This window comes from Delphinapterus leucas, chromosome 11 (genome assembly GCF_059928025.1).
Source record: "Delphinapterus leucas isolate spDelLeu-1000000601 "Yukka" chromosome 11, BTC_Dleu_Yukka2, whole genome shotgun sequence".
Lineage (NCBI taxonomy): Eukaryota > Metazoa > Chordata > Mammalia > Artiodactyla > Monodontidae > Delphinapterus > Delphinapterus leucas.
This window is the reverse complement of record NC_143139.1, coordinates 41602281-41622235: the sequence shown is the minus strand read 5'-3', so window position 1 is coordinate 41622235 and position 19955 is coordinate 41602281. Positions and strand designations below refer to the sequence as shown.

The following is a 19955-nucleotide window of genomic DNA, read 5'->3' as shown; positions in this document are numbered from 1 at the left end:
GACAGAGAGAGAAGGGAGAGGGATAAAGAGAGAGAAAGAGGAGGAGGAGTGCAGAGAGGGAGGGAGGGACAGAGGGAAGGGAAATAATGACTTCCCTACCCAAACGAGGACACTCTCCTGCCCCGCTCCTGCCACGGAGGATCCTGATGAGTTGCCAGGAAGGCTGGAGTCTGACTCCCCCTCCTCGTGCAAGCTCCCTCCTTCCTCCTCCTTCCCACTCCTGGCTCCAGAGCGATTCAGTGAACACCTAGCCAAGGGCACAACCCCTGGGGCTTCCCTGGTGGCGCAGTGGTTGAGAGTCCGCCTGCCGATGCAGGGGACACGGGTTCGTGCCCCAGTCAGGGAAGATCCCACATGCCGCGGAGCGGCTGGGCCCGTGAGCCATGGCCGCTGAGCCTGCGCGTCCGGAGACTGTGCTCCGTAACGGGAGAGGCCACAACAGTGAGAGGCCTGCGTACCACAAAAAAAAAAAAAAAAAAAAAAAGGGCACAACCCCTGCTCTGAGTACAACAACAAAAATAAGCCCCTACCTGGGCCTGGCTCCTTGGTCTCTGGTCCTCCCAACCACCTGTGAGGTGGGCTGGACAGGTATCATTAGCAGAGGCCCAGAGAAGCCTAGCACTGTAACTTTGGTCACCCAGCAGATAAGAGGCAGCAAGTTGGTTCCCTGGAACCATTTTTCACCTGTAGACTACCTGCCACAGGGACAGTAAAATGGCCAAGCCCGGGAGTTGGTGAAGTGCAGACTGAAGGTCCCCATCTTCAAACACAAAGGGTGCTGGGGCTGAGTAGGTACCCAACAGCTGGTGCCCAGCCTGAGCCCCCAGGCACAGTGTGGAAGATCAGGGCTCAGGGGTCTTGGGCCAAGACTAAGTCAGTGCCCTGGTAGTTGCAGAGAGATCTTCCTCTAAGGGGCTCCCGCGACCAGGGCCTAAGGCAGGCCCTGTGTGCTGGGAGCTGACTACACGACCTCCCTTCCTGCCTCTTCTGGTCTATGTAGGCCTGAGGAAAAACAGCTGGAGGGGAGGCAGTCCCTGTGTTTGGGAAGCTCCAGAGGCTGATGGGGGGAAACAGAAACAGAGAGACGGAACCAGAGATACCCGGGCAGAGCTCAAGACCTCAGCACTGGGGCCTGCAGAGCAGCTGGGGGACTTAGTCAAAGAGGGCTTCCTGGAGGAGGGGAGGGAGGCGGCTTGGGAGGAAGGGTTGTCTGGTCTGGCAAAGAAGAAGGCAGTGAGAACGGCCTGGGGGCGGGAGTGGAGCAGGCTGCCAGTACCAGGCTGAGCAGAGGAATGAGGAAAACTATGGGGGCACGGGTCATAACGTGGGGTAACCCCTGAAACCCCCACCAGGAGATAAGCCAACAGGGGCAGGAACTGTGCCTTATTCAACTGTGCGTCCCAGCGCCCAGTAGGGTGCCAAGCACACAGTCAGCGCTTACTAAATGCTGAATAAATGAATGACGGCATGAACAGCAGGTGACTGCAGCCACCGAGGGATGCAAGATTTACTCGTGAAGGACTTTTTGAGCACCTGCTATGTGCTGTGCCCTGTGCTAGGTACAGCAGGGAGGAATGGGGTAAAATGGGGTCCTTGCCCTCAAGGGGCTTCTGGCTTCTGGCCAGGATCCAACTCATGGTCCCCTGTCACGGGGAACCCTCTGTTGTGGCCTACCACGTGACTGATCGCCGTGGGACCTCGGGCAACGCTGGAGTTGTTTCTTCATCTGCAAAATAAAGGAGTAGATGAGTGCTGCCACAGATCCCTCAGGGTCAGCACCTTGATGGTCCCCTTCTGCTCACCCCCTGCACACTCACCTCAGTTCCCTGGGCAACACGCCCTCCTTGGAGGCCGCAGTCAGAGGAATTGAGAAGCGGCCAGCAGAGCAAATCCTGGTTCAGGCTGTGTGGTCTTGGGCAAGCTCTGGGAGACAGAGTACCTGTCTCGTAGATCTGGTGTGAAGAGATGGTGCATGATAAAAGAACTTAGCGCTGTGCCTGGTACATGCGAAACGCTTAAAAATAACAATATAGCAAATATGCTACCTGTGGGAGCCTTTCCCCTTATCCCAATGGAGTTGGAACTTGGCCAGGAGTGGTTAGGCAAGCTCTGCCCAGCCTCACTCGCATCTCCCTCCCCCCAACCCGCAAGGAGAGGCCAGGGGCTCAGAGATCTGTTGGAGGGCGGCTGAGGATTAGACAAGGGAAGGGAAGGGGAGGGGCCCAACCTTCCCGTTCCCCGCAGAAGCTGACCGCCCACATTCCGCTAGGGAGAGGTCAGCGCCCGCCCGACTTGCGCGCACCTCGGCAACCACTGCCCTCTGCCGGCCGCGGCGAGACCAGCACGTCTTAGGAGCCTGAGCCTGCAGAGGCTTCCGCTCCCCTGGGGAGGGTGAGGCGGGAAGCAGGGAGGGGGTATGCGGTTCCCAGCGCTGAATCCATAACCCACATCCCCGCACATTTAGCGCAAATCTCAGGCCTCAATGTTCGGAGGCTCCCGGGGCTGAGCCCTCAGAGCTGGGGCCACAGGCTAAGCCATCTCCTCTCCCCACCACCACGCCCCCGATCATCGCCCGCCCGCAGGGGCAGGCTCAGCACCTTCCACAGAGAGGCTGCCGCAGCCCACAGGCCTCAGAGACCCTGATCCCACCTGGAATACTCAGCCCCCAGGTGTGGCTCCTTCTCATTTGTCAACCCAAACATCACCTCCTCAGAGAGACCTGCCCATGTAAAAGAGCCCTCACCCCCACTACCTGCACACTACTTTCTATTTTCTGTTTCATGATTACCCTGTCCTGTGTTCTTCAGAGCATTTAGCACAACCTGCTTTGTCTGTTGACTTTCCCTTCTTTAATGTATCAGCTGGGATCTGGTCAGGAAAAGAGAAACCAGGCTAGGCATTTCAAACAGAGAGGATTCAACGCAAGGAACTGAAAGTGTGGGTATTGAAGGTGTAAAGAACAAAGGAGGAAAGCAGAGGTATTCTAGAAATTAGTAAACACTGAGGCGACATCATCCCTAGGGCTAAAAAGGTGGCCTTACCCAAACCCAGGAGTCCCCAGGGGGCTGGTTCTTGCACGTGGGGCAGGGAATGGATGGGTAAAACATTTTCCTTCTACTGGGAACAGTTGGGACTTAAAGACCGGGTGATTATTCTGACGAGGTGTCCAAGGCCCATGTGGGCTTCCAGAAGGTGTACTGCACGTGCGTCCTGGTGGAGAATGTGTAACCCCTGCAAACCCCCGCTGGAACCCTCTGTTCAGAAACACAAACATCTCCCAAAAATAAACAAGTGAGACTACATCAAACTGAAAAGTTTCTGCACAACAAAGGAAACCATCAACGAAATGAAAAGGCAACCTACGGAATGGGAGAAAATATTTGCAAATCATATCCTTGTTAAGGGGTTAATATCCAAACTATGTAAAGCACACATATAACCCAATAGCAAACAGCAATAATAACTAATAATGACCTACTGTATAGCACAGGGAACTCTACTCTGTACTGGCCTATAAGGGAAAAGAACCTGAAAAGGCGTGGGTAGATGTATACGTATAACAGATTCACTTTGCTGTACGCCTGAAACTAACACAACATTGTAAATCAACTATACCCCAGTAAAACGTTTTAAAACTAGCAAATAACAATAATAACCATTATCTTCATCCAATTTAAAAGTGAGCACTGGAACTGAATAGACATTTTTCCAGAGAAGACATACAGACGGCCAACAGGCACATGAAAAGATGCTCAACGTCACTCATCATCATGGAAATGCAAATCAAAACCACAATGCGATATCATCTCACACCTGTCTGAATGGCTGTCATCAGAAAGACAAGAGGTAACAAGTGTTGGCAAGGGTGTGGAGAAAAGGGAAACTTGTGCACTGCTGGTGGGAATGTAAATTGGTGCAGCCACAATTGGTGTAAATTGGTGGAAAACAGTATGGAAGTTCCTCCAAAAGTTAAAAATAGAACTACCATATGATCCACTTCTGGGTATTTATCTGAAGGAAACAAAATCACTATCTTGAAGAGATATCTGCAGTCCCATCTTTATTGCAGCCAAGATATGGAAATGACCTAAGTATCCAACTATGGATAAAGTTGTGGTATATATACTACTTAGCCATAAAAAGAAGGAAATCTTGCCATTTGCGACGACATGGATGGACCTTGAGGATATTATGCTAAGTGAAAGAAGTCAGACAGAGAAAGGCAAATACTGTATGATCTCACTTACATGAGGAATCCGAGAAGAGCAGACTTACAGAAACAGAGAACAGATTGGTGGTTGTTAGAGATGGGGCGGGTAGTTGAGGAAGAAGGAAAGAGAGAAAGAAAGAAAGAAAAAAAGAAAGGGAGAGAGAGAGAGAAAGAAAGAAAGGGAAAAAGAAAGGGAGGAAGTGGGGAGGAATGAGAGAGAGAGAAGCAACACCTCCCCCACTTTGATTGGTATATTTTTGTACGATAATAATTTTTTTCAAAGGGAGAAACCTGCCTCTCCCTCTCCCAACTAAGGCACAAGAGTTTGGTGGATATTACCGTAGCCACTCAACTTCTGTCCCAAAGAGAGCAAGAAAGAACCAGAACACTCCTGCCGTCTCCTCCTCCCCGCCCCCTGTCCTCCAGCCCTTGACAGGTTTATGGCAGCTGCGGCCCAGCTGAGGCCTAAAAGTCAGGGACACCCCTGTCATCAGCCCCCATCACCAAGGGATGCGTGCCACTCAGAGCCAGCACTCAGCATTCACTTGACAAATATTTATTGATGCCTACAGTGTACCAGGCATGTTGCAGGCTCTGGGGAGAGAGCATGAACGAATGTGCCCAAACCCCTGCTCACATGGAGTTTACATTCTCATGGGGAAAGACAGATAAGAAAGAAACATGTTATAAAAGATATAGTTGGTCAGATGGCAATAATAAATGGTATGGAGAAAACTTAAGTCGCAGTGTGCATAGGGAATATTGGGGGTGGGGGGAGTCATAGGAGGTCAGGGAAAGCCTCACTGAGAAGGAGACATTTCATCAAAGCCCAGACAGGGATGAAGCAGAGAGCCACATGGATGCTTGGGGAAGAGCATTCTAGCAGAGGAAACAGCAAGGGCAAAGGCCCTGAGGCAGAACCCTGCCTGGCATGTTTGAGGACCTGCAAGGAGGCCAGTGTCGCAGCAGCAGTGGAGGGACAAGGGGGAGAATGGGAGGAAACTGGTCAAGCTGGGGGCCAGGCTGTGCCCGGCCTCATGGGCATTACTGGACTCCAGCTTCAACTGAGTGAGACGGAGCGTTTGGGATGGAGAGTCAGATCCTGACTTCTGTGGTAAGAGGCAGAGGACCAGAGCAGAACAGTTAAATCTGGAATTTTCCCAGCCCAGTATTTGACAAGAAATGAAAGAGAAAGAGCCTTCTCTGCCAGCCTTTCTTTTACCCTGTAATTTCCATTTTGGAGAATCAAAGGACAAGCCGTAGGACACCTGCCCCCATTAGAACCTAAGCTCCTGGAGGCAGGTGCCACCCTGTATGAAGTGCTCATCACTGCACCCAGAGGGTCTCACAAAAGGGCCTGGCATTCAGCGGGTGCTCATTAAAGATCTGGGGAAGAAATGTGCAGACGTACCGTGAGGGAACCTCCGGAAACTTGTAATAGGCTCCACGGCCAAGGTGTGTGTCAAGGACGGTGCTGGGCACCTAGCAGACATCGTCCCCTTTTCAGGAGAGCTTGAGTGCCTTGCCCAGGGTCACCCCGAGGCCGAACGGAAATCAGACGGCAAATCTGTCTGACTGCAGGGCCCTCGCCCCCTTCTTACTGCCACAGAGGCCCAGCACACCCTGTCAGGCCAGTGGGTCACGCCCAGCTCCCTCTGGCTCGCCCAGGGCCCTCGAACACCAGCCCAGAAGGCTCCAGATGGGGGAGGGGGCGTCCCTTTGCCTGTCCCTCTGAGGGTCTGTGAGTCTCTGGGTAGGGGGGGTGGGAGTCTGACCCTCCGTGGAGAGGGTGTATTTCTGTCCCACTGGGAATCTGGCCCTCCTGGCGCAAGGTCGGTCCTCCGGATCCCACCTCCACCCGCCCTGCTGGTGGGACTGTACCTGCGTTTCACCCCCGCCCGGCCGGTTGCCATCCCGGCGGACCTGCCTCGCATCTCCATCCGCGGGCCCCGAGCGCCCCCAGCCGACCGCTGCTCCGCCTGCATGTCCACGGCCAGCAGGAGCCCGAGGGCGTCGGTGCAAAGGGGCGGTGCAATGAGAAGTTCCCCGACACCCAGAAACCACAGGGGAGTCCCATCTTGGATTGAGGGGGGATTGCCTGCCACACACAGTAAGGGGACAGGGCACAGACCTCACAGATGCACCCTCCCGGCCCTGGGACTCTCCTGCAGGCTCCCTGGAGCATTTTCCGGGGTATTGGGGGTCTGAGCCTTGAGAGAGGTGGGTAGAGAACGCCAGGGGGGAGGGGCAGGACCGGGGCTCCCGGGGCCAGACCACAGAGGTCCTCTGCCCCTGCCTGGGACTGAAGAAAACCCAGGCTGATCCCCAACCCCAGCCTTAATCCCTCTTATCCCCTGCGTCTTCCTCTTGTCCAACCCCTTGCCAATCATATCCCTCCCCAAAATGGCTTTCCTTCCAAATCCTCAGAAGTCCCAGTGCCATCAACAAGGCCATCGCACATCCCATCTTGGCACTTAGTCAGGAGCTTGAGAAGGGGACAGGAGGTGGGTGAGCAGCAGGACAAGGTCAGCCTTTGGAGAGGACGACATATGCACAGGCTCACAGCGGTGTGCACACGTGAACGCATGTACACAGCATGTGCACGTGTGCACACATGTGCACTCAAGTGCCGTATATGTGAACACATATGCCCGTGGGTACATATGTGAGTCACATGCTCACACACGAGCGTTGCATGCACACCTCCATGCCTGGGCCCAGGTATCCACACCTACAAGCAGGTGTCCTTAGATAAACACAGACTGATACAGGTCTGCCATCAAAGCCCACAACTGCACACTTGGGTACACACACAGCCCTCAGTCGATACTCATGTGCACACACGTCTACACGTGCCTGGAGGAGAACTAGACTCTGGAGACAGAAAGACCTCAGTTTGAACTCTGGCTTGGCTTCACCACTCTCTTGCTCCGTGATCTTTTGTGTGTGCAGCTTTTCAAAGCCTCAGTATCTCTGTCCGTAAAGCGGGTAATAAGGGTGCCTGTTTATCGGGTTGTAAGGGTTAAAGGAGCTAATGAATGGATCAGGCCCGACACGTAGTAAGCGCTCAGCAGTGGCAGCAGACAGACCCCCATCCTCAGGCCTGCGTGTGACAGGGACTATAGGGTAACAAGAAGGGTTCCCATCTAGGGATTGAGGCAAGGAGGCCCCCGGCACAGGCACATACGCATGCACACACGCGGGGCTGCTCTGTGTTCCTGCTGTTTGTGCGGGCTGCCTAGCTACGAGCTGTGCTGAGGAGGGCGTGGGCCCACACGGGAGCCTGGCCCTCCCACCCCAGCCTGTTGGGACAGGGCCTGCCCAGGATTCATTCCTGCATTCCTGCTGCCTTCCCTCTCCCTCTTGGCCACAGACAGTTGGGGTACAAAATGGAGGATTTAGGGATCCACTCACCCTCCAATCCACCATAGGCTTTGCCCTGCCCACAGTGAGTTAGGGGTGCTGCAGGGGCCCTCTCTGACACAGAGGGAGCCTGGGGTCCCCCTTGGGGCTCTCCAGCTTGCCTGACATCCCCTCTCCATCTCCTCACAAGCCCAAGGCTACTGAGACTATACCCCTGGTGGGGTGAGAGGTGGCAGGCCCTGCCCCCCACACACACACACACGTGCCCCCCCTTGGCCTCCTGGGAAAAGGAAGCTGGCCAGTATACCTGTGAGCTCCTTTCCCAAGGACTCTAAGTCCCCTCACAAAACCCTGCCCCCCAGGCCACTCCCATGGCCACCCTAGTGCCCGGGGCCGGTAGGGAAAGGAGCTCCCTCACCTGGGTCCAGAGCAGAGAACAAGCTGGGCTCATAGGCCGGCTCTGCAGACCACACAGCAGGTCACCCCTTGAAAGTGTGCCTTTCCATCGCCAAGCCCCCAAACTATCAGGCCCCAAAGGGATGACTGGGACTCTTCCCCTTGCCTGTCTTCACCCCCAGGTGGGCAGGGAGAACCTGGCAGGAACCAGTGCCACACTCCATACAGTGACAGTGGCGTACATACTGCCATACTGCAGACAGTAAGAGCCCCTTTCTTTGGTAAACTGGCCCAAAGGTAGCGGGTGCAACCCACCCAGGCCCTTCCCCTTCCAGGTCCCTTCAAAACAGGTCAGGGCCACCTCAAACCTCAGGTGTAGGGTTGTATGACAGTAGCACAGGCATCCCAGGGGTGACACCCAGCCGCAGAAGTGTAGCCAACCATCTTATTTTACAGATGGAGAGACAGAGGCCCAGAGAGAGGAGGGGCCTTGCCCTAGGCCCGCAGTGGAGCTGGGCCTCCTGACGCCTTGCCACCCTCTTTGGAGACAGCTGGGGCTCTAGCGAATCTCCCACTCGGAGATTTGCTCTGTGTCCTGGGACTGCCTAACTGGTCGGGTAGAAAGAGATAGAGGGGATGCACACCCCCAAGTCAGCTGATCTTCTGTTGGGAGGAGCAGGCTTCAGGAGGCTTCTTCCCAGGGCTAAGCCTTAGGGCTGACAGGAGTATCAGTGCCCAGACAGGCTCCCTTCTGGAACTCCAGGGGCCTAGAGCATGCCAGAATGAAGAGGTCACTGGTGTGACCACAAACAGGCCTGGGTGTGGAAAGGGGGACCCTGAACATATTCTGAGACCCATACCCTCTCCACCACTGCGGCCTTGCAGTTGTAAACCCCCCAAAATGTGGAGATAAGAAAATGGAAAAAGAGCGCTGGACTGGGAATTAGGGGCTCTGGGTCTGGTCCTGTTTCTGTCACTAACTCATGGGGGGAAGTTGAGCCTCAGTTTACCCATCTGTCAGCCTGCAATGGGATCTGTGCTCTCCCTGCTTCCGCCACCCCACACTGCCAGAGCCTGCCCCTCTGCGATGGGATGGGGTGCAGGCGACCACGAGGCCCCTCCCTGGGGAGTCTTGCCCTGGAGGAGCTGCCAGTCTGCTGGGGAGGTGGGCAGGGACGTTCTTTAGCACTGTCCCGGGCCACTGTCCATGAGCCTCTCCTATGGGTCAGTGCTCACGACAGTACTGGGAGGTAGGGTCATCGCTCTCTTTTACAGATGAGCAAACTGAGCCCAGAGCCGGGACTCCAGCACAGCTCTGGCTGCCTCCAGCAGGATAAGGGGGAGGCCACCGGAGAGGGGTGGCCCAGGGCCCTAGCCACCCACCATCAGAGCAGGTGTGTCATGCCGCTGCGGGCAGGGGGGTCCCCTGGGCCTGGAAACTCAGGAACTCAGAATCTGTGTCTCCCGCACTGTTCCGCGCCCACCCCCACGGCGCCCGACGGGGACAGGACCCGGTGTGGCGCCAGGTACCGGGGAGGGGCTCCGAAACCTCTGTTCTCGCGGCGCCGACACCTGGTGTCCGCCCGCCCGCGGGTCGGCGTGTCTGGGCAGGGAGGCGGCTCGGGGCCGCCCGGACCGGACGGGACGCGACGCGGGTGGCGACGCCACATCTGAGTCCCGCCGCCTTCGAGGGCGCCCCGCCCGGGGCAGGGGAGGAGAAGCTTCCCAAAGCCGGTCGGGCCCCGCCCCCTGGCGGCCGCCGCAGGTGGATGCAGGTCCGGGAGAAGGCACCGCCTCTCGGGTCCCACTACCCCGATCAGTCACTCGTCAAACACTTCCTGCTGGGGGTCCTGCAGAGGGGAAAGCCAGAGCCTGGTAGAGAGGCCTTGCCTTCTACCGTCTTTGACCTGCCAAGCCTCTCAGCTAGCCCGGAAACACCCAACACCCCCTAGGCCACACCAGCGACACCCTCTGCACACCCCACAGCCAGGCTGCAGAAGTGGCCTCCAGTTTCCGGACTCCCCTTGCCCAGAAAGTGGGCAGAGCTGGAGCCCCCCCTTCCTGACTCCGAGCTGCTCACACACCCTCCAAGCACACCTGTCATGCTACCCTTGATGCCCACCCCTCCTCCTGCCTACAACCCAGCCGGGAATGTCCACCCAGTCTTTGCCTGCCTGCTCTAAGACCCCTCAAATACCAACAGCAAAATGCTTATGTAGCGATTACTATGGGCGAACACTGTTCTTCCTGCTTTATAAACATCATACATTTAACAAGCCTGCCCAGATCAAACGCTGCACCGCCCCTGCCGCACACACACACACACACACACACACACACACACATATTTTGTGACTGTCAGTAACTCCATGTTCCCAGGTCTGGGCTCATGTGGCTTTCCTATCCGCCCCCCCCCCCCGCCCACCACCGCCGCGCGCTGGCAGCTGTGCTTCAGGACATTGAGCACTGCCTGTCCTTCCCTCCGCTGAAGCCCCCTCCACCGCCACTGTGCCCCATCCTTGGGCAGCTCTGTGGGCAGCAGGTGCTGGGGAAGGAACAGAGACTCTAGTCCCAGCCACTGTGCACCGCTGTGCGACCCAGGGTGGCACAGGACCCTCCCTACGCCTCAGGTTTCTGAGCTGCGGGAAGAGGTCATTTCTAAGGCCACGTCAGACCCCATACAAATGTGGGGTTTTGTATACAGTAAGTGCTCACTAAATGCATGAACAGCTGTTCACAGGTTGTGACCCTGCTCTCAGCCCCCCTTTGAGTCCAGGACCTGGGAGGAACCGTGCCCTCTGCCTCCCACGCCCTGGCCTTCCTGGCTTCTAGAACTTCCTGATAGATCCTGGTCCAGGCCCAGAGGAGTCCATGACAGGAGGGAGTGATGATCTGTGAACAGGCCTGGCAGTCTCCTCTGCCCCCTAACCCTCTTCAGTGCCTGGCACCAGCATACAGGCCAGAAGAGAAAGCTAGTCCAAGTTCACATGTGTTCAGAATCCCCCATTAGAGCCCTATGAACAAAGGTCCCCATGGGTTGGACCTACAGGGTCTACCCTGGACTTTCCCATCTGTAAAATCAGGAAGAGTCAGCTGACCATGGCTTTCAGCATGTACTTGAAGAGCTGCCCTTAACAAGCTCGTAACACTTATTGAGCACCGACTGGTGACAGGCACTGCCCAAGGCACTGGAAAGACGGGCTGCTGTGGGATGCAGAGAAGACGCTGGCAACCAGCTCAGATGCAGAGGCAAGGACAGAACCTGAGGCAGCAGGTTCTCTTCCAGGAGAGGGGAGCACACACAAGGTGTGAAAGGCGAGGGCAAGGCCAGCTGGCTGGGGAGGGGCAAGGAGAAGGGCATCCCTGTGGGGATTCAGAACGGAGCCTCGGGTTTCCCCAAACCCCACAGGTGGAGGACAGGAGAGAGCATTTGCAGTCCTGACCTCCAACTTACTGTGGCCTGAGCGCCAGACAGTCACATCCTCCAGCGGACAGGACAAGAAAAGAGGGGGTTAAACACACAGCAGAAGAGACCAGAGCCAGGCACCAGGCAGAACTTCCTGCTAGAACTGTCTGAATTCCAAACTGGCAAGAGACTGAGGGGTTCCCTGATCCCCAGGGCTTTCAAGAAGTGTTGTCACCAAGGGGCTTCAGGAGGGTCCTTTCTACACCAAGGTAGAGGGCTGGGGGAAGACCTCTCAGGGCCGCTCCACGCAGGGGAGGCTGGGAATAGGACAGCAAGGTTCAGCCATTCTCACATGTCTGGCCTTGTTTTCTTCACACAGCAGAAGTTACTTCGTCAGCTTCCTGGAAAACCTCTGTGCAATCACTGATGGAGAAGCCCTGCCCCAGGCCTCTCTCTCTCTCCCTCCACCCTCTGTTCTGATGCAGGAGCACAGACCCGCCCGCTCCCAACACAGGCTTGGGACCTGGCCCTCACCCTATCCTCTCCCAGCTGGGCCATCAAGATGCATTCACCAGCACAAAACCCAATGCACCCCCAGGCCCAGGCCCAGCCATACGGGGAGGGAGTGGGGAGAGCGCACAGCCTGTGCCCAGGAAATGGGGCGGGGCTGGGGGTCAGGAGTCCCCCAGTTGCGGGCCTCAGTTCTGCAAGCTGCACAGTGAGGGGCTGAACTAGATAATATCCAAGGATACTCCCAGCTCTTACTGTTCTAGGACCAACAGGAAGACACACTCCCTTCCTTCACCGCACCCACAAGGGGGCCAGGGCCAGAGCAGGGGCTGCCTCCAGACTCTGCCCCGACCAAGCTGTGTAACCTCTCTGTTGAACTCACTTGCCAAAGTGTCCTGGCAGAGGGGCTGTTGCTAGGGTCAAATGAGATAATGCTGGAAAACTGCCCTGGGAGCATGGAGTCGGCGCTCTCACCTTTCATCTCCAGGGTGAAATTCCAAGATGGTGCATCTGGCACACACAGGATGACCAGCACAGAAAGATACAAAACACACTGCACTCAAGGGCTGGGGAGAGTATGGCCAGGGGGTAGGCTGGGGGCTTCCAGGGAAGGACTGCTTCTCAAGGGAGGTGCTGGTCGGGAGCTGGAGATGCGAGCTTTACAGACAGGGAGACGGGTCTAAGGAGGGGGCACCTGCTTCCTCAGGCCGTCTCCACCGGGCCCCCTCGCTGGGAATTAGGCAGGCTGAGCCAGACCGCCCCACCTGGAGAACTGACCAGGAGAACTGCCCTGCGACCCCAGCTCCCTTGAACAGAGAGGGCGGCCCTTGCCAAGGGAGCCCAGCAAAGTCTCCTGGGCTTGGAGAAGGGAGCCAGGGCTGTGCGGTGTGGCCTTGGCCTGTTAAGAGTCTATAAGTGAAGGGACACTCCATGGGGCTTAAGATCCTTGGGGGAATTCACGACCCGTAGCCCACCTCCCTAAATGTGCAGAGAAGGAAACTGAGACTTGGAAAGGAGAGCTCGCTTAGCCAAGGTCACACAGCAGTGAGCTCCGTCTCTGAGCCCTGACTGCCTTTTCTGCCTCCCAGGAGGGGAGGGCCAGGCCTCCCCGACTCCAGCTGCCCTTACCCGGGTCTGGGGAAGGTGTCAGTGTCTCCATGGAGGCCAGGGGGGCATTGTTGGGCTCAAGGCCAGGACTGGGATGCCGCAGAAGCCAGCTTCTTCCTGAGAAGGGCGGGGAGGCCCAGAAGCAGGGAGGTAGCCTGGCCTCCACCTGGCAGACAGCATTTGTTACCTTGTAAGGTACTTTCTCTTCTCCCTCAAACAGCTTCTGACCGAACTAGGTGGGGTTGTGGGTGGAGGAGGTGAGGCTTGTTCTTGGAGCCGTGCCTACTCACCCACCCAAGGACACCTGAATAGCCCTCCCTGGGAGCAGCAGGGTCCCAAGCAGCCCCCTGGCCTGTCAGAGAGAGCCAGACAGCATACAGGCACGTCTGAGGACCCAAGCCTGGCCTGGGAACCACGATCCCTGGGTTCCCACCCTCGCCCCTCCGGGTGGGGTGGGAGGAGTTGTCTACCTGCGCTTAACCTGCGCTGCTTCCCCCTCACCTCTGACTTACAGCCAGTCGGGCTCTCCTGCCCTCTCGCACTCACACCCAGACACACACACAGCACCTGCAGGGGGAGGTGGGGGGGCAGGAGGCGGGACGTTGGTGGGTGTGTGGGAACCGCACTTTCTATCCTTCCCTGAGGGCAGTGAGGCCTGGTTCCCCAAGGAGGGAGCTGCCCATCAGGGGCCCAGGGCCTCCTGCCTCTTGCCCAGAGGAAGCAGGCTGGGCACTGCCCGGGAGTCCAGCAGGGCCATGTCTGTCTGCATCTTCGGAGGCATGGAGGGATGCAGGACCCAGGGCCGGTGGCTGGGAGGGGCAACAGGGCAACTCACTCACCAGGCCCTGTGGGGCCCCTGCCTGACTCTGAGTGAGGAGTGGTGTCCGGGGGTCCCAGTGACAAACTGGACGGAAGTGGAGGACCGGGGCCAGGCCCCCATCACTGATGTCCCACACCTGGCACAGGGCAGGCCCCACTGAACACCTGATGAGGGGCTTTAAGGCCGGCTGGGCTCTCACTAGCTCTGTGACTTTGGGCATCTATGAGCCTCCCTAACCCCCGGTTTTGTCTCTGTAAAGTGGGAGTGATGGTTTCCTCCTCCCGGAGTTGTTTTAAGGGCCCGCTGGGCTGACAGTTTGGATAGTAGCACATGATGGCCTGCAAATGGCCTTTACTGGGCAGCTGAGGAAGGGTCAGTGTGCTCCCCAGGGTCTCTGGCTGTGTCTGCGGACACCAAACCACTTCAGCCCCTCCAGGCCCTAATCGGACGGAGCCCCAGGGCTACAGGGCACTTGGTCACCGAGGAGCACCTCAGGAGGGGCTCACAGCACCACCGGGGAGAAAGCACAGAGGACAGGGCCCATGCCAGGCAGGGCCCTCCGCCCCCCAGGTCGGCATGTCCTGGCCCCAGTGCCATCTGTGCACACAACTGTGTGTGTGTGTGTGTGTGTGTGTGTCCAAAGTGCCACCAGGCCCGCTGGGCCACACCCTGGTGACTCAGGGCTATGGCATGCACCCTACCCAGCCAGTGGGAGAACAAAGCCACCAACTCAGAGCCTCGGCATCCAGGATGAGTCACACGCAAACACACCCAGCCAGGTACCCACATGCCTCCCAGGCTGGTCCCACCCCAAGGGATCTGCAGTGGAGAGCAGAGGCAGCCTCTCCCACTGATGAGGGAGGGAGGGGGCTTGGGGTCAGGGGTTAGGGTTAAGGGCATGCCTGGGCGCAGCTGACTGACAGACAGGACCTTGACTGACAGACAGGTCTCGGGTCTAGACCAGGACCATCAGCCCACCTCTGAGCCCCCAGACTTCACTCACCCCAGGCGGCAGAGTCACAGGCCTGACCCTGGGATCCCAAGTTTGGCCCTGAAATGTGTGGGAATTGTGACAAGGTGAGACGGCCAGGCCTTCCAACTATCACTCTGGTTAAGGCCAGGTGAGGAGTGGTTTCCCCACCTTAGCCTGGGAGCCAGGGTGGTGAGGAAAGGGGCCAGGGCTCACCCTGATAAGACCCTCCATCTCCCTGACCACCAGTGGCTCAAAGAAGGAACAGAGGTTCCCAGACAAGGGTCCAGAGTGAGAGAAGATGCCCAGGCAGGAGGGCAGGGAGCAGGTGGGTGGCCTTCACGGGCAGGGAGGAGCCCCAAACCCCAGGCCAGCCCAGTGTGGCATGGGGCCCCTGCTTCAGCTAACACCCAGGCCCTAGAGAGTCTGGGGCTCAGCTGCAGAATGCCACCTCCTTGGGCCCCCGCCTGAGCACAGACGGTGAAGGAGGTCCTGCCACCACCAGGGGCCAGAGCATCCAGTCTCCAGCCGAGGCCTTAGCCGAGCACAGTTCACCAGAAAGGGAGAGGACAGACCCAGCAGGACACCACAGGGCAGACAACCAAATCCCTAAAGCCCTCAACCAGATGCGACCATGCCCGACCCCAACCCAACCCAAAGTAACCCCAAACTGTGCACGACGCTCACCTGGGCTTGCCCCACCCCCATCCTGGACCCATGGCCGGATCTGACACTGCGCTTACCCCAACCCTAAGGCCAAGTCTGAACCGTACCCAACCTTACCCCCAATCAACTTCACTCCAAACCTGGGTGCTTCCCTATGCCCAAAACTTACCCCTTTTGCAAAACTCAGGCCTAAAGCAATCCCATCCCAAACCCTAGCTCTGACCTGCATGCACTCTCAGACTTTTGCCCGAAATTGCAATGTCAGCCCAACTGCAGCCCCAAACCTACAACATTCCTCCAAACTCTGCCTTCCCAGGCCCTCCCTTAATCCTAACCCGTATTCCACATCCCAGTAGCACCCCACGCCCTGTCTCTACTCTCACCACCGACCCTACCCCAAGCTCCCCAAACCCCAAGTTCCCCACAAGCCCACTTCTACCCCACCCGCCCCCATTAAGCCCACCCTGTGTCCATTTTCTGACAATCAGAGACCTCTGCTGAGCCCTGGAGTGTCAGGTGGGGCATACATCCAGGGTAGTGGGTCAGGTCCCACATGCCCAGGCTGGGAGTCGAGGTAAAAGGGCAGGGGCTGTGGACAGGACGTGCCCCCAGTAAGAACGGCAAGCACTCTGCCAGCACCATGAGCCCTGCACCCAGTGGCCCCATGTGAGGACTTGTGTGGGGTGGGGAGGGCGTCATTCAGACTCTGGGCCTGCCCTAGCACGCCTGTCCTCCCAGCGGAGGTGGGGGCTCTGCTCAGAGCAGTCCAAGGGCTCACTGTGCCCACCCGGCCCAGAAACCCACCGCAGTACAGCCCCCAGCCCACTCCTCTACCCCAGACCCTGGGGTACCCACACCTCGGGGAAGGGAATCAAACCCAGGCCCCTGAGACTTGTGCCAGCACCCCTACCCCCTGTCCCTGGTCTATAGGCCCAGTAGGCTGAGTTCGAGGCCCTCCCTCTGCAGTCTGGGGGAGAGGGAGCAGGGATGCCTGGCTGGTATCAGCCGTCACCTCCTGCCCCCAGGCCCAGGCTGCATTCCCAGCAAGCCAGGACCTGCCACCGGGTAAACAAGCGCGCCCAGCACCTCCCAGACTCCAAGGTAGCTGCTGCGGCCAGATGAGAAGGTCTCTCCCTCAGCTCTAGCCTGAGGCCTTCATGCTGCAGTTCCTGTCGCAAGACTCCCCAGGACCCCTCTCAAGCAGGCCCAAGCACCCCGAACCCCTCAGGCCGCCACAGTCTTCTCTCACCCACTCAGCCCTGCACCCCAGAGACCCTGCACGCATGGCGGCAGCATGATCCTGAGTGGGTCCTTTCCTTAGCCTGCCACTCCCTGTCAGAAGACCTGGCCCTGAGTGGGCCAGTCAGGAGCTGCGGCTCCACGCCCCCCACCATAGTGGGCAAGGGAGACCCTGAGAGGTCGTAACTCATCACACCTCACCTAGGAGGGTTAGGGGGTAAATTGCCTTGCCCCACGTCAGGCCTCAGCCGGTCCAGGGCTCACTCCAGAAGCCTGGATAAGCGTGCGGGGCCTCTGGAAGCAGTGGGAGCTAGAAGACGCAGGGGACTCAGGGATGGGGAAGGCAGGACCAGGCCCCCCGGGACAGGGCCTCCCCAGACCTCGGCCCTGGAAGCTCTTGCAGTCATCCAACCTGATTCCCTATAATGCAGTCCAAGGGGAGAAGGAGCTTCCCCTCCTCTCCGTCCCTCCGGGCACCAGCCAGGTCTGGACCCAGGCGCCTCTGGCCTGGCGCCCACTCTTTCCCACCCCTGCTGCTCTCACTGGCTCTGACCCTGCCCTTCCCGTGCTTAGCAGAGGGACCCAGCCCTCCCTCGCCCATGGGTCCGGGCTACCCAGAGTCTCCCCACAGCTCCCCTGCTGCCCGTGGAATTCACGCCAGGACTCCCACAGAGTGTCAGCCCACCCATCCCAGCAACCAGACCCCTGCTGCTCTCCACCTGCCCCTGCCCGGGCCACGCTGGCCCCTTACGCTCTCCAGAGAGGCCATGTGGTGTCAGCCTCCTGGCTTTGCTCAGCTGCCCCACAGCCTGGAGAGCCCCCCCCCTCCACTTCCAGACAGGAAGCAAACCCTATCTGTCCCTCAAGCACCAGCTCAAAGGCAGCCAGGACTCCTCTCAAGCAGGCCCATCTCCTGCCTGCCGCGCCAGGGACGGAAAGCTGTGGCCGGATGGTCTGTGCCCTTGGGAAGCAGGAGATCAGGGGTGGCAAAGACCCATCACAAAGCTGCAGGACAGGGGGGGTGGACGTGCCCTCAGAGACTGAGCACAGCGGTCTGGGCCTGGGCTTCCCGGAAGGGGACTCCTCTTGGAGGAGATGCGGCTGTAATTTCACGGTGGTCTTGTCTGACACCTCCATCCCTCCCCACCCGGCTTCAGGCCACTGCGTGGCAGCTGGGGGCTAGTGCTTCCCACCTGGAGCTCCAGTTGTCACGACAGTTTTGTGACATTGATGTTACTGTCCCCATTTTACTTACTGGGACACTGAGGCTACAACAAGGTAAGTGACTGCCTACGTGGCAGAGTGGGAATTAGATCTCAAAGCCCACCCTCCAAAGAACTAAAGACTTGCCACAAGTGGGTGTGAGTAGGGTCCCCAGGGGAAGGGCCAGGAGGGTGGCAGAGCCGAGGCCAGACTTTCACCTAAATCGTTGAAACCCGACAGCGGGGTCCCCGGGCCTGGGGGAGCAGCCAGTACCGCAGGGCCCCTCCACAGCCCGTAAGCGACTGATGCCCCGCCCCACCCTTCACATTCCAAGTGTCAAACCCGCCCCCGCTTCCGCCCCCACTGTCCACATGCAGACCAACCAGACCGGCCGCGCCAGCCCCGCCGCCACCGAGAGAGGCTCCAGCGTCTCCCCGCCCCCACTCGGAGCCGGCGTGAAAATATTCCGTGGCGCACTAGCGCCCCCAGCTGACCATTGTGGGACAGGCAGGGCACAGGGACCCAATCCAGGCACCAGGCCAGAAGGAGGAGTCCTGCGTGCCCCAGGATCCCTGCCCGCCCACCATTCCTCGACCTCGTTGAGCGCCCAGGGTCAACTCGGAGGGGGTGAGCAAGGAGCAGAGAAGAGGAAAGGGCGGGCCTGGGGACCGCATTAGCACAAACATGGAGGGGAGAACAGCAGGGCCTGAGGCTGATGGGTGGGTGGAGTATGGGTTTCTGCCTTGGACTTGGTGATGAATCAGGCCCCGGGTGGAGAAGGGAGAGTCGAATGGGCCTCCCAGATTTCTGGCACCGGCTGGATGATGGTCAGAGCTACAGGTGAGAACAGGTCTGGGACAGTGGCTGAAGGACTTGTCTTGGTCATGTAGGCCTTGAGGGACCTGAGTGACATCCTGTGGAGACCAGCAGGAGGTGGTCTGGAGAGTCCGTGGACATGGCAGGGAGGCGGGGACATTCATTACAGCGCTGGTCCCCTCTCTGGCTTCTGACCCATCCTTGGGCAAGTCTCTCAATGGGCTTGGTGTGGATTAGCTGCTCCTAGGGTCCCTTCCTGTTCTTGTACTTGTCATTACCTGCCCAGCCTCCCTCTGCCTGGGCCTCAGTCCCCTGCAGAGCCCTCCTAAGAACACACTGAGGACACAGATAGTATTAACTCCGTTTATTGAGCACTTACTAAGTGCTAGGCACTGCGCTAGGTGGCCTCACCAGCCTGGGGGTGAAAACTGGCCACTTTGACATCAGTGCCCAAATCAGAGGGGTTCCTGGGCCCCACCCATGTGGCCCCCAATGTACTTCCAGGACCCCCAGGGATGCTGCCTTCCCCACAGACAGGCACATGTAAAGGCACCCTGCCTCAGTGGCCAGTGTCATCCATGAGAACGCTGCTCTGGAGAGCTCTCCATCCCCCACCCGTGGCCCGCTGAGTCTCAGACCTCAGAGCCTTACGTGGGTCTGCGGCAGGGTGCTGAGGAGGAATAATTGGGGGCGGGAGGCAACGCTTCCCTCTCTAACCATCATGCTCCCCAGGCCTCAAGGTCACACTGTTTAGGCCCAGAACCTCAGAGGCCTTCAAAAAAATGAGGCTCCAGGCTTCCCTGCTGGTGCAGTGGTTAAGAATCCGCCTGCCGATGCAGGGAACACGGGTTCGATCCCTGGTCCGGGAAGATCCCACGTGCCGCGGAGCAACTAAGCCCGTGAGCCACAACTACTGAGCCTGCGCTCTAGAGCCCGTGTGCCATAACTACTGAGCCGGCGTGCCACAACTACTAAAGCCCGCACGCCTAGAGCCCAGGCTCCGCAACAAAAGAAGCCCCCGCAATGAGAAGCCCGTGCACCGCAACCAAGAGTAGCCCCCGCTCGCCGCAACTAGAGAAAAGCCCGTGCGCAGCAACAAAAACCCAACGCAGCCAAAAAAGAAACAAAAAACGAGGCTCCTTCATCCCCTGGTGCCAATCCCCTGAACCCCTCTCTCTGAAGGGACCCCACAGCAGTCCTCCAGGCTGGTGGGACTGGCCCTGAGCCTGCTCCATCCACTGTCTCCCTG

The 19955-nt window shown here is 58.3% G+C and overlaps 1 long non-coding RNA gene across 1 annotated transcript; it reads right to left on the bottom strand.

The window, feature by feature from the left end:
* Positions 1–1479: 1479 nt before the first annotated feature.
* Positions 1480–2296, bottom strand: LOC111173977 (uncharacterized). Its single transcript, XR_016394936.1, has 2 exons — positions 1818–2296; positions 1480–1726 (listed from the first exon to the last, which is right to left on the bottom strand). It is a non-coding gene; the product is annotated as an uncharacterized LOC111173977 (long non-coding RNA).
* Between the last annotated feature and the right edge of the window lie 17659 nt (positions 2297–19955).